Below are 9,059 nucleotides of genomic sequence, written 5' to 3' on the forward strand. Positions count from 1 at the left end.
CTCTGAAAATGTTGGATGTTTCCACATTGCCTTCACGGTCCCGGATTGATGTTGAGAGGTATTTGCATTGGCAGAAAAGACTCAGAACTCTGCAGGCTTCTGGGTGCCAAGAAGCCTTTTGAGCCTCATAATCTGCCTGGAGCCCTGCCTTGTGAGTGGCAATGAAGACCTAGAAGCTCTGTTTGAACCCAATATCTCTTGCTCTGTGGTAGAAAAAAGGGCCTAGGTCCAGTGGTGGTCCAGTGTGGCTAAGACAGCCGCTCTGGTCGGTCCACTTGCTGAAGCTTGCCTAGAGCTGTGTCTGTTCTGTGAAAGCCGCCTCTGCCTGTGGCTCACTCGTCCCATTCTGCTGGATATCATTTGGATGTCCTTGCTCTCTCTGGAACAACTCTTGCTACCTGTTACCCAGCTTCCCAGAATTGAGCCGAACAGTTTCCCCTGTTTGTCAGGTCTTTCCTCCAAGGGCTTGGCACATGAACTTTGCTTCCTGTGGTCATATTTTAAACAGTGCATGTTGAGCCTGATAAGTGCCCCTCTGTGCCTGGGGCTTTCCGTGGACTGAGGATGCCTTCCTCGCCCTTGTGCTTTTCACTCTTCCAACAAACAGTAGCTTGTGTTGGGTAAACATGGTGGCCTCCTTGCTCGTGAAGAACTGTGCTATATTGGTAAGACAGGCAGACCTTGCCCATTGAACCCTGATGAGAGCTGGGCCAGGAAAGTCCAAGGTTGGGGTGGACAGCTCATGGGGAAGGAAGCTCACTTAGATTAGGAGTGTGTGTGTCAAGCGAAACTGCCTGGAGAAGGTGGTGTTGGAGCTAGATTGGAAAGGTAAGGAAGAAGGGGCAGCAGGCAAGGAAACTTACATGCTGAGTGGTTAGGAGTGGTGAGGATGTCACCCAGGTGGGCCTTTGGATGTGGAGAGAAAGTTGGGGACCACAGGAAATGAAAAGTTTAACAGGGGAAGCAGATTTGCATTTTAGAAAGGTCATTCTGGCATCTGGGTTGGTGACTCAATTGATGATAGACAAGGTTGAGGTAGTAGGTTACTTTGATTGACCTGGGGTCTGGCCTGGCAGTAAAAAAGAGAGACTGGGGGATAGTTGCCATGATTAAAACTGACTCCCGTCTTTGGGAGAGTGTATTGTTAGCATTGTCATTAAGCAGACAGAGACAATGAGGTTCAGAGGGGAAATCCTGTCAACGATCCCACGGTTAGGAAATAGACAGCTAGAACTATGTCTGTGTCCCTCCACAGCTGTGTTCTTTCTTCGCTGTGGTCTCTGAGATGGGTGGAGTAGGCGGTGAGTGCCGCAGCGGGCTGAGGAGCATTGGTTTTCTCCTCGGGGTAAAGGGTGCTCAGAGGAACCCACTATTCAGAAGACCCACTCTGACAATGTTTGACCTTCCTACATTTCCTTGATGGTCCTGGGGTTGATGCTGAGAGAGGTATTTGCACTGACAGAAAAGACTCAGGACTCTGCAGGCTTCTGGGTGCCTCATAATCTGCCTGGAGCCCTGCCTTGTGGAATATCTTTATGCAGGACAGTGGGGTGGGGGCGGGGGACCAGATTTGTATGTGAGATAATCTGACAGCTGTGTGGAGGTTGGATTTGTGGGAAGTGAGACTTCGGATAGGCAGCCACTGAGAAGGTTCGTTATCTCCAGATGGGACGTTGTAGGGCCTGCAACCAAAGTTGCGGCAGAGGAGCTCAGTGGAGGGAGGGAGGGATGGGAGGTGTGAAGGACAGACCAGATCTGGGGGTGGGGAAGGGGAAGAGGCAGGATGTGAGTAGGCAGATGTTGCTGCTGCCAAGACTAAAGAACTGGGGTTACGATGGGGAATGCAAGACCAGTTTGGACATGGTGAGCTTGAGGCGCTCCAAGGCTCCAAGACAGCTAGGCAGCGGTGGTCCTTGGGCTGAGATAGTCATCAGGAAATTTAAAGTTCAAGGTTGTGTTGACATCACAGGAGGAGGTAAATCATCGCTCCAGGAAAATGTGGAGGAAAATAGATACCCATAAAGGAGCTAGGCTGTATGGGAAGTGGTGACTGGGAGCTGTGGGAAGGAGGTCTGCTTCTGGGAAGGGGATCACAGGGGTCACCAAAGGGGAGTAGAAGGAAATGGACTGAGGACACCATCATTGGTGTCACATGCTAGGCAAGCCTGGTCACAGAAGGGCTTAAGGACTTGTGCTTTGGTGACCTTGGGGAGATGTTACTACGGAGCTAGAGCTGAGTTGCAAGAACTGGCCCTGAATAAGTAGTGGGCAGTGGAGGCAAGAAGGTCAGGTCTCCCTGGCCACCCTTGCTAGTGACGGGGAGGTGAGTGGAATAACTGGAGAGGCGATGGGATGATTGAATGAGCATTTGCAGTTCAACAGAGGTGAAGTTGGAATTGATGACGAGAACTTTTCTAGGAAGCTAAGGGGGAAAAAAAAGGAAGAGAGACCCCAAAATAGAATATGCAAATATGCAGAGATGGGTGAGCTTTCTGAACAGATCCTTTCTCCTGATATAACTCAAATTTGGCTGGGCTGACATGGACTGGGCTGGCACAGCTTGCTGGGCACATGGGCCCGGGTTCTGCTCCTCGCCTCAGCCCCATCTGGCCTGGGCCCCAGACCAAGTTCAGATCCCTCCCCTGAGGTGGCTTCTTGTTTCCTCTGCCACAGCCTTTGGCAGTGACTGTTTGGTGAGGATGTTGGGGGAGTATTCTCTGTTTGCCTCCCCTGACTCCCACAGTTAGGGCCTTCTCTGGCTCCGGGCCATGACCATGCCAGTATAGCTCCACTCTTGGTTCCCCTAGGCTTAGCCCTGCCTTGGTCCCATACACCCTGCAGTTGCTAGTTACAGAACTGAGTCTCCTCCAGACCAGAAGTGCCTTTCACGATGACCTAGGCACTAGCTGCCTCTGCCTTGGCGAAACTAGGTGCCTGCAGTCCAGTGCAGTAGCACTCACTGATCAGACATTCTTTCTTTGCTGGGACTGAGTTGGGGACTCACTGTACCATCTCTGTACCTTCTTATAACAACATTGAAAAGCAGGTTTGCATTGCCCTGTGCCCACGAATGCTGCCGTTTAGGAGACGTGACTTCCTGATGGGAAATTAGCCTTTTTAGGACTTGGGTGAAAGTGTATCCGACATAATCCCATCATTGCTCTCACCTGGGCCTTGTCCCCATTCCAGTTGGGAAGCTACCTGGGCTGAAGGTTTTTTTAAACACTCATCCCGAAAGTGTTTAGGTGTGGGGAACAGGTTTCTCAGACTCACTTTTTCACAAACGACCCGTGTTCTGGGAGCCTCAGTTGTGTCCTGTTAGACAATTTACTCTATGTCCATAGGTTGTGACAGTGTGGGTTAGGAGTTGGAAGCCTACCAAAGAAGACAGCACAGGGAAAGTCTAAAGTGCTGGAGAGATGGCTCAATGATTAAGAACACTGGCTGAGCCAGGAGGTGGTGGTGCTCACCTTTAATCCCAGCACTCGGGAGGCAGAGGCAGGCAGATCTCTGTGAGTTCGAGGCCAGCCTGGTCTACAAGAGGTAGTTCCAGGACAGGCTCCAAAGCTACAGAGAAACCCTGTCTCAAAACAAACAAAAACACTGGCTGCTTTTGCAGTCCAGAGGACATGATGCCTTATTTTGGCCTCTGTAGGTACCAGGCACACACACACAGTGCACTTATAGACATTTAGACAAAAATTCTCATACATATAAGCCTGAAACCCTGTCTCGAAAAACCAAAAAAAATGAATAAATCTTATAGAAAGAAAACATTTATTTTGTGTAAGATGTGTTCTCACTTCTCCTCTTGGGCCCCAATTCCACCTGAGTCCTTAATTACAAAGACTGTTCATAGTGAGATACTGGGCCATGATGACCTCTGAGTAAAGCTGATAGGGTTCAGACACGTGGCTTCTCCACTTGTAGAAGACAGTGCCTCCAGTGTTGCTTAAATCAGAAGTAAGGAGGCCAGTCTTCACTGCCAGCCTCTACTACGGTTGCGTTTTGATCTAAGGGGCTAAGTAGAAGTTTTTGTTTTTGTTTTTTTTCCATGTTAAATATTTATTTAGGGGGGTTATGGAGGGGAAAGGGAAAAGGGCAGAGAGAGAGAGAGAGAGAGAGAGAGAGAGAGAGAGAGAGAGAGAGAGAGAGACAGACTAAGAAGTTTTTTAAATGACTGACTGACCCTGTCCAACTATTAGACTCCGAGGGAATCCCCATGAAGGGCCTTTTTTAGAATTGGGATAATTTACCCTGATTGAAAAAACAAAACAAAACAAAACTTGGGGGGTTAAAGTCCAGCTGTTATGTATTAAGTATTCAGCTCACAGCTGCCTCTAACTAGCTCCAGGGGATCCAACACCTCTGGCCTCTGAGCGGACCTGTACAAACAGACATGCGTATACACAACACTCACACATACAAATAAATCTTTAAAAAATACTTCAAAGGATGTGACCTAAATTTGTAAAGGGCTGTATTTTAGAAAGAGTGAATAGACACACTCTGTATGGCTTTAGAGGGTGAATTTCAGACTGCTGTTTGGTATTCTTCCACTGAGAAAGAAGCCTTTGTGGAGCGCTCCAGAAAATAGGCAGGGTTGCTCCATGGTAGAATGCATTGTCCCCGGAAACATGCACGTAGAGACTGTGAGGCCAGGAGGGCTGTGGTAAGGGGCCTCCAAGCGAGACTGCATGTGTGCCTTTTGAGTAGTACGCCAAGCCCCAGGGAGTGTGGTTCATGGATTCTTGCATTCATGAGCAAAGGTGAATGCTTTTGGGGAAGCACAAGTCTACATGTGATCTCACTGATAGGGCCCTAGCTAGCCCAAGGATCTTATCCAACCTGGGGGGTGGGTGGGGCGGGAGTTTCAGGGACCCATCCTTTGGAAAGCATAGTAAAAGTACATGCAATCTGTTGTCCAAGCAAGAAGGAAGAGCAGAAGGAGGACTGAGGATGCTTTGTCCCAATCCGGAGAGGAGCAAGGACAGGGAAGCAGCTGCTTTAGTTCTTCTGTTTCATTTTTGTAAAGAAAGCATGGTGGTTCACACCTGTAATCCCAGCACTAAAGAGGCTGGGACAGGAGGATTGCTGTAAGTTTGAGGCCAGCCTGGACTACAAGAGAGTAATACCCAGACAAGAGGAAAAGGAAGAGGAAGAAGAGGAGAAAGGGGAGGAGAAAGAAGAAGGAATAAGAAGAAAAAGAAGAGGAGGAGGAGGAGGAAAAAGGAGGAGGAGGAGGAGAATCGGAGGGTTGGCCTGGGACAGGGCATTGCCTAATAACTTAGCAGCTGGGTCGAGACAGGGACCTTCCATCCCCATCTAGCCAGGGGATGTTAGATTTGATAGGTTCCATGTGACTTCATGTGACTGTGTCGGCTCCAGGCCCTGGAGAACAAGAATGAAGGCTCAGAGATGGGTTTGTGGCATAGAGATCGGCTGGAGGGAGGAGAAAACTCAGGGAAGGTTTGGGAGTTTCTGTCCTCAATCCCCAAGACTCGGCTCTTCTAGAGTAGACACCAGGTGGCGCTCCCACCACAACTCGGTGTCATCTGAGGATGCTGAGCTGTCTTACCCAGTTATACTTGAGGTGAGTTGACTTGAGGGAAGGTGAGAGAGACTAGCTCTTCTCTGTCAGTTCCCTGTCCTCACTAAATATTCCTCTGTGGGTTTTTACATTATAATTGCATTTAACGTGGCTAGCCAGACTTGGGTAAATTTAACAATTTAGGGTCAAGTAAAAATGCGCCTAGGATGACAGAGACAGGTTTAGGGTGACATTGGGCAGTGCAGACCAGAGGGGCTAAGTAGTGCGTGGTGATTTTGAAGTCTGGCTTAGGTAGAGGAAGCAGGAGCTTGAGAACAACCCCGTGGGGGTTTGGAGTGGAGGAAGTGAGATATGGCCCTGGGATCTGTAGAGCCTAAAGAGGGATTCTCTGTACTCCTTTTCAGGCACACCAAGACTCTCAGTCTCCTAGGCATGTGGACAATGATAATGAAAGCTATTGTGCCATGCTTGTGAGACATACAGACAAAGTGTGGGGAGGTCCAGACATGGCCCAAACCTGTTTTTTTTCCTTCAAACTTTACATTTCATTCATTCATTCACTCATTCATTCATTTATTCATTTATTTATTATTCTGCATATATGGATGGTTTGCCTGTTTACATGTCTGCTCAGCATGCAGTGCCATTAGATCCCCAGGAACTGGAGTTACAGCCAGTTGTGAGCCAGTTGTGGATACCGAGAATACCATGTGGGTCCTTTGGAAGAGCAGCCAGTGCTCTTAACCATTGAGCCATCTCTTTTGCTCCTAAAACTTGTTTTTATTTGGCCTTATGCATCCTTGTTAACTTTTTTGAATTATTTGGTGGTACTTTGATTTGATGATACCTTTAAACCAGAGAGTATGAGCAAAGGCTTAAGTTTCAACTCCACATGAAAAACCAGCCCACCGCCTATGTGCTGACTTTTCTGTGGCCCCATGATTTGCAGCTGTGTAGTAGCTGCCCTGTAAACATCACTCCACAGGCCCAGCCCACTCAGTTCATGAGTGACCTGCCTGGTCTGGTCTGTTTGCCTCTGACAATAAGGGGTCATGAAGCTGAGTAAATAGTTCCTGTGTTAATAGCAGGCTTGGATGGATACCTAATAGCAGGGATAGGTTCCTGCATGAGGAGGCTACACAGAGGACTGGAGTTCCTAATACTCTCAAGAATTTAGATTCTTAGATTATTGTATCCATGAAAACGAGCAGTTTATGATGGTCAATGTGTGTGCCTGTCATAGCTCCTCACCAAACCCTTACACTTTCCATAGGCCTCTTGCTGGGGTGGGTCATTCCTGCAAGGCTGTCTAGCCATGGAATTGGGGCTGATGAAAGCCTGGGAACAGAGAAGCAGACTGAGTTTGGCCCTGAAAGGTGAGATCTCTGTTGGAATATTACCATCTCCCAGGATCTCTACTGTTTCTGGGTCACAAAGTTCCAGTCTGCATGTGTCCTGATCCTTTAATTCCCTGAGGGCCCTTCTTGGATTCTTGCACCTCCTCTGCCCACAAGGTGCAGCCCTGTATCATCTCTTCTATCAGCCTTGTCTCCCACTCCTCCAATTCTGGAGTCACGGGAGGGGAATTACAGGGATGTCACCCCTTCAGACCTGTCATTTCCCATCACTGGTCATGAGTAGGGCTATGCCTTGGTCCAGGTGCAAGAGTCAGCGCTGGACTCTGACCAGGCAGGCAGGCAGGCAGGCAGACAAATAGACAGACAGGCAGACAGACAGACGGCAGGCAGGCAGGCAGGCCCATCACTACTGTTCTGATTTCATTTCCCACTGCTGCTTGACTCAGGAACCCCGAAACTGTGGCTGGTACCTGTTCTCTCCAGTTGCTTTTCCCTCCATAAAACTTGTTTCTGATTAGGGGCCCACAAGTGGGCTGCCACCTGGCATGGCCCTTTGTCCCCAGGGCCTGTCTTGGAGAGGTGGTCTTTAGTACCGCTACGTCTCACTACAGCATGCAGCCCAGGAAAAAAATTCTTTGGCTTATACCCCTACTTTCCATCTGTTGCCTATTCTGGCCCCTGTCCTGCCCTTCTGCGCAGCATGTGGTAACCTAGCCTTGTCTGGGTTCTTCTGAGGTTGTTTGGACCCAGACTGCAGCCATGAACCACAGGCAGCTATGCAAGGGCACATTATGGAAGCTAAGGTGTTGACCCTAGAGAGACCACCTGAGTTAAAGTCGCAGCTCTGTCTCTATCCTCCTGAGAAAGCTTAGGTATGCTGCTTCTCCTTTCTGTGCCTTAATTTTCTTCTGGGGGGAGAGAGAGAGAGAGAGAGAGAGAGAGACAGAGACAGAGACAGAGAGACAGACAGAGACACAGACAGACAGAGAGACAGACAGACAGAGAGAGACAGACAGAGACAGACAGACGGGGGGAGACTAATAGTGCCTAGCGCCTAGGATCATGAACACTGAGTTAGAACGAGGCAGAGAAATGTGCATAGCATGTAATAGTAACCACACTATTAGCAATTGTTACTAGAGTCAGAAAACTTGACTTCCTGTCTTGACTCACTCATTTCCAGTTGACCTCAGACAGATCCCTGTTGTCCTGTATGCCTCAGTTTCCTCCCTAAGATGGAGTTATGCAGGTTTGATGGGAATGATCTAGGTGGAAGCAGTTTTTTTTTTTTTGCATTTTATGAGTTTCTGTGCACATGGGTACTGTTTTCATTTCAGATATGCTCTAGTTCTTGGTTCTTAAAGACAGGGATAGGTGATTTCTTAACTTACCTCAGTCGTTTACAGAAATGACACTGGAGGCCACACTTGCCCAGCAAGTGAGTACTTGGGCTAGAAAGCAAGTGTCATTCTTAGAAGCTACCTCGGGCTGATCAGGTTCAGTTAGGTTCCCAGCGTTAGGACCACAGGGATTCAGTGCAGGTCTGGGAAGGAGCTCATGGGCTGTCTACAGCTGTCTTCGATCTGGATGTATGATCCTGGGTATCATGGAGCTAGTGGCTCCAGGTATAGTGTAAGGAACTTACACTTAACCTTCAGTGTCTCTAGACCCCTCCATACACACCAATGCTGGAGATCACCTTATTGGCTCGGGTACTTTAGGACTTTTAGGAACGGAGAGAACGGCTAGAAGCAGAATGTGCAGCTGGCAGGGCTAAGATTCATGTTATCAAAACCTTCCTGGCTGACTCTGAGGTCAGGGTATCCTGCCCAGTGTCTTTGCCTGTGTCTGCAGCATGCTCAGTACGTCTAGGTCTGTGGGTTCTGAAGGTCAAGCCTTTGTTTACTCCGTTCCCTCTCCCTCACTCTGTCCACCTTATACAGTAAGCACTAGGTAAGAGCCTGCTGAGCTGCATGGATTTCACTCATGGCTCCTTGGGGTACAAGCAGAGGTGAGCCATCTCTGGCCCAAGGCAGACAGCAGACCCTTTTACAAAGGGCAAATGGCTCCAAGTCCGTAAGCTAATGACAGAGTTCCCTGGGCTGTTCAAGTGACTGTAAAAGGACTGTGGCCTGGACCCTCTGAGGGCG

Source organism: Arvicola amphibius, chromosome 3, assembly GCF_903992535.2.
Source record: "Arvicola amphibius chromosome 3, mArvAmp1.2, whole genome shotgun sequence".
In the NCBI taxonomy this organism is placed as follows: Eukaryota; Metazoa; Chordata; class Mammalia; order Rodentia; family Cricetidae; genus Arvicola; species Arvicola amphibius.